This window comes from Vidua chalybeata, chromosome 7 (genome assembly GCF_026979565.1).
Source record: "Vidua chalybeata isolate OUT-0048 chromosome 7, bVidCha1 merged haplotype, whole genome shotgun sequence".
Lineage (NCBI taxonomy): Eukaryota > Metazoa > Chordata > Aves > Passeriformes > Viduidae > Vidua > Vidua chalybeata.
Window position 1 is genome coordinate 18096031 of NC_071536.1, and position 8786 is coordinate 18104816.

Below are 8786 nucleotides of genomic sequence, written 5' to 3' on the forward strand. Positions count from 1 at the left end.
CAAGAGTCAAAAGGACTGGAAGCTGCTTCTAGGGTAAAATATTTAATCTATTTCATATCTCAAAATTCTATAGTGTGAAATTACTAGGTTGAGAAACATTTTGATAAATATTTGAGTACGTGCTGTGATTAATTTGTATTAGAATTATACTTTGAACTAGAGTAATTCATATTGGTAGGACACCTGATGAGGCAGACCTTGATCCTGAAAAAGGTTCCAGGGAAACCTCCAATGAAAACTTGTCTGCCTTGGGCAATTTTCAGGACTCAGAGGTAAAATTTGATATAGCGTGAATGGGTGGCAGGATGCAAATAAATCATGCTACAGCTAACCTGTTTTCCACAGCTACAGGTTTGGGGGTTTGCTTTTTGGTTTTTTTTTTTTTTCTTTCTTTCTTTCTTTTCCTTTCTCTCCCTTTTTTAATTTTGTACTTGCACAGCTTGTTCTTTAAAGATTTATTTAAATCTGGTTCATGTGAAGTTTTAGCCTTCATGTAATTAAATATCAAATGTTGGGAAATTAATAGTTTTGGCAAACATTCTTTTTACAATGTCCAAGACTTTTATTGCTGGATAAATACTATCCACGTTTATATAAAACTTTCTTTCACATGGAATAATGTCTCCTCAGTAAAAAAAAAAAGTGGGAAAAGGAAAAGCTTGCAATGCTTTGAATACTAGATAGATGCAGATCATACCAGTCATTGTGGCTGCAAGTCACTTTGTATGCAGGGATGTCCAGAGACCGTGACTCCAATCACAGCTTTTTTGACAAAGAGGCAACAGTAGACAGTGAATGCAGTCCTGGTGTTTGCTCACATTATGTGTTACTGCAGGAACTACCTCTCTGAAACACAGGATGCAAAAAGTTCTTTTGCTTTAAGGTACTCTGGCCATTTTGGAATCTGAAATATCTTCTCCATGGCCAGCTTCCTTACCAGTCTGAGAAGGTGACTCAGGACTCTGCCAGCTCCTTGATTACTGGAAGTGTTCCAGAGCACAGCAGTAGTTGGTTGCCTATATATATATGATATAAAATACTTCCATTATTTTCCCCTTGAAATTACATAAAGGATAATCACAGTTTGGCTTTGAATAAAGACTTCATGTTCTGATTTACAGTAGGTACTTCTAGTGTTCAGGTTTATGTTTTGTAAACTGCTGGATTTGCTTTAAAAGCAAATATAACAAACAGTGAAAACCTGCTGTCATCAATTGTACTAGAGATTGTAGCTATGTGAGAATTGGCTTGATGTCAGGAATGAAAAATGGGTACACAAATACCCAGGCCTGGAGAACCTGCCTTTAGAGTTATATGAAGAAGGAGTGAAAAAGGGATGTATTTTTTAGATGACCAAAGAGTAACAGCAGATTTTAGTCCTGTTGAAAAGGTCACAAGATCAGATAGATGAAGGGGCTGTGAATCTAAAAGCTCACTTGTTTTTCTTAGTCATATCAGATGGTTTATAAGAATACATTACTTTTTCAGACAAAGCTTCCTTGTCTTGTAGCTGTAGACACCCTGGCTACCACTTAAGACACAGAAAGACTGTGAAAGAAAAAGCAAATGATATATGAAATATTACAGAAACAGTTTGACATTCTTGTAAAAATAGGGGTTTCTGCTGAATGAACAATAGGCAGTCTGGTAGATTTAGATAATTGTCTTAGCATCATTAATAGCTTGAGTTAGAAGAGAGGATTTAGGAATTAAAGTTGATATGTCCAAATACTGAAATGAAGAACAAGATTTGCATATTTTTGATCATAGACTCATTCATTATTCAAGTTGCGTTTTTCATCTGCAATAGAGGAGAGAAGACCACCATAGACTGCAATGATAAAAGCAAGGGCAAAATTTGACTGTGACTCAGGGGGAAATGACTAATCTTTCCTGATTTGTTCTGAATCTTGACATGTAGACCTCAAATACTCTAATTTATGTGAAAATGTCTTCTTTGGTTTCTCAGCTATTAAAAGTTGTAATAATGCAAGAGCACAAGACCAGAAAAAGCTTTTAAAAGCTTATTCTTCTAAATAAGTGATTCTAAACTCAGATTACACCCACTAGACCCTGTATTTTCTGAGTTGCCAGGGAGTTAGCCACAAAACTCACATTAAAGTCAATGGGAGTTACTAAAATCAGTGGGAGTTGTGTGCAATGATGGCATGTAAACTCTGTAAATTTCTCAGATAATAGCAATCAAAGCTATCAGAGTAAATAATATATGAGTAAATGAGCCAAATATCTAACAAAATAAAAAGCATGATGGAAAAGAGAAGATAGATGAAAAAGGGATGGTTGAATACATTGAGTTATGTAAGACTGTAAAGGACAATTCTTAAGCTTTAGAATTTCTTGAGAAGCTGAGGAAAGATGGAAAGAAAGCCATCAGGCAGAATTGCTGTGAGTAAGAACTTCCTGCTGAGATACAAGAGGTTTACTTTCAGCACTGAGAAATGCATCCCAACAAGTACAACAAACAAAAATAGATGCATCATAAAATCAAGAGTAAGGAGAAGGAGTTTATATAAACATACAAACATACCACATGTAATGGAGAAGAGACAGAAGAAAGGAAGAACTGGGCGGGGAAAAGGAAAATATGGGAGAAAAACAGACTTCGTACAGTGGTTGAGGAAGAAAGCAGACAGCTGATAGGATATGGCTGCCTGAGAAACATGGAAAGCATGTACTCTATCTGTTGAAGAGGGTGATGCTGATCAAAATAATTAGTGCAGGCAGAAACTAACTCATCACAGCATGGATTCTTTTTCTAGCAGTTATATTCAGCAAATAACTCACTAGTTCCGTAAAAAGTATTACAATAAAACACAGAACTTACTCTGATATTAATGTTGTAGATTCTCTAATTCATTAAGATTTCAAACATGTTAGAAAGTTTCAGAAGAAAGAGAGGGCCATTACTACCTATATTCCTTTTATTTCTACAAGATGCAGGTGCTTAAGACCCTTATAAAATCTCACCCAAATAAAAATGGAGAAAAGCTCTCTCCTCAAAAGCTATGATTTAGAAATGGTCTTCCACAGAGACAAGGAAATAAATAAAAACTTGTTGATAAAAACCATCCTTGAAACATTAGGGAGAGGACAAGGTTTTGCAATGGGTATGGAAAAATAGTAAAGTTAAATGTCACTAAACAAAGTTCACTGACTTTTGATACCTATGCAACTGTTGAATAGAAGAATGTTATTTTATGCTTATGGTGAGATTGGGCCATAATTGCAGACTAGAGGAAAACCAAAGTTAATCTAAGACAAAGTACTTACTCTGTAGAGTTACACAGTGGATTGCATTGCCAAATGAAGGCATTCTTAGAACTTTTTAGATCTAAGAAGGTCATCTTCTTTCAAAGAAATTGAGAAAAAATGAAGTCAATGTAGCCGTTGCAGCAGGGATTAAATTTAGATGACTCATGAAAAGTTCCAATTTTTATGAGTGCTCTGTTAGCAGAACCTATGAAGAGACATAAAAAACCAAGACATTAATTTTAACAAACAGTAAATGGGCAGTACGCAAACCAGTTGAATTGTGAATTGCTTATAGGTAACATACACGTTTCTTATGATATTTCATTAAAAAATTTAACTGCTACATTAAGCTGGCTTTATGCCTTGAAGAGCATATTTACAAGCAGTGTTTTACAGGTGGTCACAATTGATGATTTAATACACAGGCTATCTTTGCAGCTGTGTAGCAAATCAGATGTACAAATGGGATTTGGTGTCATTGAGAGATGGCATAAGCTCTTCAAACTAATGAACTTTGTAGTGTGTGAAAGTAAAAGATAGTGCACTGAGTACAAATCCAAAGAAGCTACAAAATCCCCCAAGAACAGCAGGAGAGCACAGGTAAAGGTTTTGAATAGATGCCAAATAGTAGAAGGTACAACAGAGATAAATAAAGTACACAGTAAAGATGCAATATAATAAATACTGTAATTTGGGCTGTCAGCATGAGTGTAGTGAGTTCAAAATAGAACAAGTGAGTTAGCTTTTATGGGGTATTTAACCACAAACTGCCATAAACCGAGACTGCTGCTGGAAATACATATTCAAATGCAGCAAACATGTTATTGGGAAAAATTATATAAAATCACACTATAAATTTTTGGTTATATTTCTTGAATTTGTCCGCTAGGCATCTGCAATTTGCCTTTTGCAGACTTGACATCTGCAGAAGTGGTAGCTTCAGTGCCGTTTCCCACAGTATCATGGAAATAATTATGACTACATTTACATAGGGTATCCCTGCTCATGGCAAGGGTTGGAACTAGATGATCAGTGAGGTCCCTTTCAACCCAGGCCATTTTATGATTCTCTGGTAATAAGAAGACTTATTTTGGACATGGACAAACCAGACTGTCTCAGATTCAACAGGCAATTTGCAGTAGTTCCAGAAATGCCTCTTATAGGATGGGGGGTTTTTCCCATGTCAACTGAAAGTACAACCAGAGCAGAGAAAAAAAAATAAAATTCTCATCTCAGTCCATTATTTGAGTATGTGGAGAAACTATGACAAGATGTGTGTCCAGTGCTTCAGGACAGCTGTTTTCATGTATTCTTGCCAGAATGGTTTCCTTAGAGCTTTGTACCACTGGCTTCTTGGCCTGTTGTTGTAGCTTAAGAGCTACAGAGGGTAGGTAATGTCTAAGAAGCACCAATTCCTGCCCAGTGCCACTTGAAAGGCTGCAGTGCTGTCTCACAGTGCTATGTCAGAGTATTTCTTCACATTTAATGATTACTATACTAGTATCCTGTGTTGTTTTGGAAATGGATAATGCAAGTACTTCATGCTTTCTTAAGAGGTATTTTCTGGGCATGTTATCTGGTCTGATTTCCAGTAGCACAAGATATGGGTTCTTCAGCAGCTGTTCCAGTCACCATTCTTAACTGCCTCTCAGAACCACTCCTACAAAGTGAGCAAATATAAAGTTTATTCTAATAATTAGTTACAGAAATATGATAGGTATTATTTTCTTATCTATCTATATATTTATATAAAGTTATATTTCTTTTGTGGTAATGTTCTCTATTCACTCTAAAGGTACCTAGATTTTTCCATTATTCGTTTTCTATATTTAATTTTTCATAGATTTATTAAATTAGTTCCTATCATTCAGTTCTTAATAGTATCTTCCTCAACACCATTACTATTCACTCAAAATGTTAATCTTACATTTGAAGAAGCAATAAATGTAACTGTAAACCAGGATTCTATGTGTATTTCCTAATGCCACTCCTAATTTACTTTCTAAGCAAAAAGACCCCCAAACCAAACCACCACCACCAAAAAAACCCCCCACAATCAATCAATCAAACAAACAAAAAAACCAAACCCAAAAAAAGTCTCAAAACAAACAAAAAAAAAACCCATAAACAAATGAACAACCAAAAAAAAACCTTCTACAATTAATTAGCAGATTGTTCTGTTATTTTAACAGAATAACTTCTGGGGAAAATGCGGGTTTTAGGGTAAAATGTTTTAGAATAAAATTGCAGTTCTTAATTTATTGTTCAGTGAATTTTCTGCAAATTTGTTGGTATTTAGTAATTTACTGGAAAGGCCTGCCACCAGCTCTAGCTTTTATCCCAATTTTTCTGTTGTTCTGTCAATGTTCGATGAGGAAATTACCTGCTACAAAAGAGACGTTTGAGAATCAAAGATAATAAGTAGGAAAAATCTCCAACTTCTTCTTAATTTAATTATTATTTTTAGAATTATTAATTTGCTTACATTTTATTATTTATTAAATTAATTAATCTAATATACCTTAATTAGTATAGTTTAATATCTTTATTTCTCTAAAGAGATATGTTATATTTCAACTGGGGTTTGAAATAAGTTTTATATAATCAGCTAGGAATTTTCAATTGTTTTATATGCAGTCTAAGGAACACAGTAATTTTCTTTGCCTGTTTTCTGGATTATACTTACTAATTTCTCTCTTCCCATTGGACACATGCTGTATTTTCATAGGAGCTTTGTTCCAAAGACCTCTTTTTTTCTTCTGCTGTGCAGTGTTTTTAGTAATCTCACTGTTCTACAAGTATATACTTACATACCTATTATATGATAACAAGAAGAGCAAATTTTTTTTTGTTAATTTTCACACTTCGGTGATAGAAATTAAAAATCCTTTCTCCTTCAAAGAAATATTAAGAGGCTTGGAGTGGTGTCTTCACTTTTAACCCTGGAATTGCTAGGATATAAGAGATGAAATTTGTATGTTCTCTGTTTTTAAAGTAATAACGATTTCTAAAGTAATCAGAAAGTAAGGAAACATATTTCCACACATACTGAAATTGGTCAAATGACTTAGGAGAAAGCTGAACTGAAATCAAAATAAACCTGCAGCTGGTTTTTGCTGATCTTCTCAAAATGCTGCCATGGCTTTTGGAACATTTCATACATTTTCAGGTTAGGCACTTCTAGCTTTCAAACAAAACCAAAATTAGAATTATTGAAGAAACCATGAGACAAGCAGTTTTCCCACAGTATTTTTAGCCTGATTGCAAGCAGATTTCATGGGAATTTTGTGATTTAGTTCATGCTGAGATTTACTGTACCGTTCAGAGAATTTGTTCTATTTTGCCAATCCTTCCAGCCAAAATGTAGGCCATGGAAATTTTTAAATTCTCTCCTTACTGATCAAGTTTATAATGATATCTATTCCTTGTGTGGAAATGAGACACTCATGAGTATGGAAGATCATTTCTCCCTGAATTAGGATTTAAAAAAGGAGATACTATAAAAAGGAACTTGACAGTGCAGTAATAGTAGCAGGAAACTGGGAGATTTTTAAAAAGCAGATGCTCTTGTGAACCAAAACACAAGTTCTGGAGGCTCTGAAATGTTCATGATAAATTTAAAAATACTTGAAATCTGAACACTTTCTCATCTTATTTCATTGAAATTCAAATTATATTAAACTTCCACTTTAAAATGAACATGCAGATGCTTAGATTCTTTTTTTTTCCTTCGCAACAAAATTACCTTCTGATGAAATTCAGTGAAAGCAAAACACTTAAACTTTAGACAAAAAGTTGACAGGCTTTATCCAGTTCTTTAGAATCCCAATAGAAAATAATTACAGCAGAGATTGCATAGATGTACAAGAAAGCTGACGTAGCATGTGACATTTTGGTTCTATTTCCTGCCTCTGAAAGCTCAGATCTGCACATCTTTATATAAGCAATTAAAGGTATATTTTGACGTGCATGAAAAATATGGAAATGTAGTTATAAAGTTCTCATAGGATGCTTTTTGATTTTTATAATCTGTTCAATGAGCATTGAATCATACTTGTAAGTATACTCCTCACTGAATTTTTTCCTCCTAATTTCTCTAATTTCTGCAGGGATCATGTGGAAAAGGAGGAAAATTCCTGCAATGAAGTTTGAAGAAACTTTTTAAGAAAAATATAAATAACGAGCATATGGATATCTTGGTACCTGCAGCAGAAATTAGATTTCACAATGCTCTTAAAGTAAGTGTCCAGATCTGTATGGTGACAAACCACACTGAGGTCTGATAAATCTCTCCTCTTCGTGAACTTCATCATTATACAACAGTGTCTTCATTTGTGCTTATAGTCCTGTTTATAGCAGTTTATAACTGTTTTAGTATCATCCATGTTTACTGCTGAAGTTTAGCCAAAGGAACCCCCTTGTACTGTCCGAAAAGCAACTGGGATTCCTGAAAAGTAACTAGACTTGCCTGCAGCCAGCATAAGCCCCATTCTTCCTAGGCTGTTTCACAAAAGTGGGAAAGGAAAGCATCTCTGTGCAGCACCTGAAACTCCTCTGTCACCTAATGTAACATGTTTTGGGAAGCCCTTGGGTTTTTGCCCAGAGAGAGATTTTGGATCTGAAGCTTCTATTTCTTTAGTCACTGAGAGTGGATTTGGCATTTTATGTGCAGTTTATATGATCATAAAATGGAAATCTCTTACCATAAGTGTTTTTGTTTGTTTAAGTTAAGGAACGGATGTTATAAATCTTATGAAAACACACCAGTGACTGCAAGCAGTTTAAAATGGTCTAATGAGTTACAAGAAGCTTCTCAGGCATGGAGCACATTCTTTGCACATCAGTCATCTGTAGGTATTGCTCAAAATTCCTGTGGCCAAAGTTCAACTGGAATTGGAGCTGGCCAGAACTGTGGGAGACAATAAAAGAGTTTTTTTGAATATATTAATGGCAAAGTACAGTGTGGAAATAACATCAGCCCATTACAGGATGAGGATGGTCACTTCACAAACAGGGATATGGACAAGGCAGATGTGCTAATTCTTTGCTTCTGTCTTCAACACAGATGATGGGCCAAGGGAGGGGTCTCAGTGTCCTGAGCTGGAGGACTGCAAGAATAGTCAATTAACTCCTAGTAAACCCTGAAGTTGTGTGGGATATGATGGTCCAGGTGGATCCTTACAAATCTATGGGGCCTGATGTGATTAATCCAAGAATCCTCAAAGAGGTAGCTGATGTCACCTCTCAATGATTTTGAGCAATCTTGGGAATCTGGAGAGGTCCCAGCTGATTGGAAGCTGGCAAACATTATCCCAGTTTTCAAGAAGGGCAAGAAATAGGACCCTGGAAACTACAGACCTGTTGCTGTCACTTCAGTGCCTGGTAAAGTTAGGGAGAAGATTATTCTGGGAGGTATTGAAAAACACCTGAAAGACAAGGCAGTCACTGGTCACAGCTAGCTCAGCTTCATGAGAGGAAAGTCTTGCTTATCAAACCTGATTTCCTTTTATGAC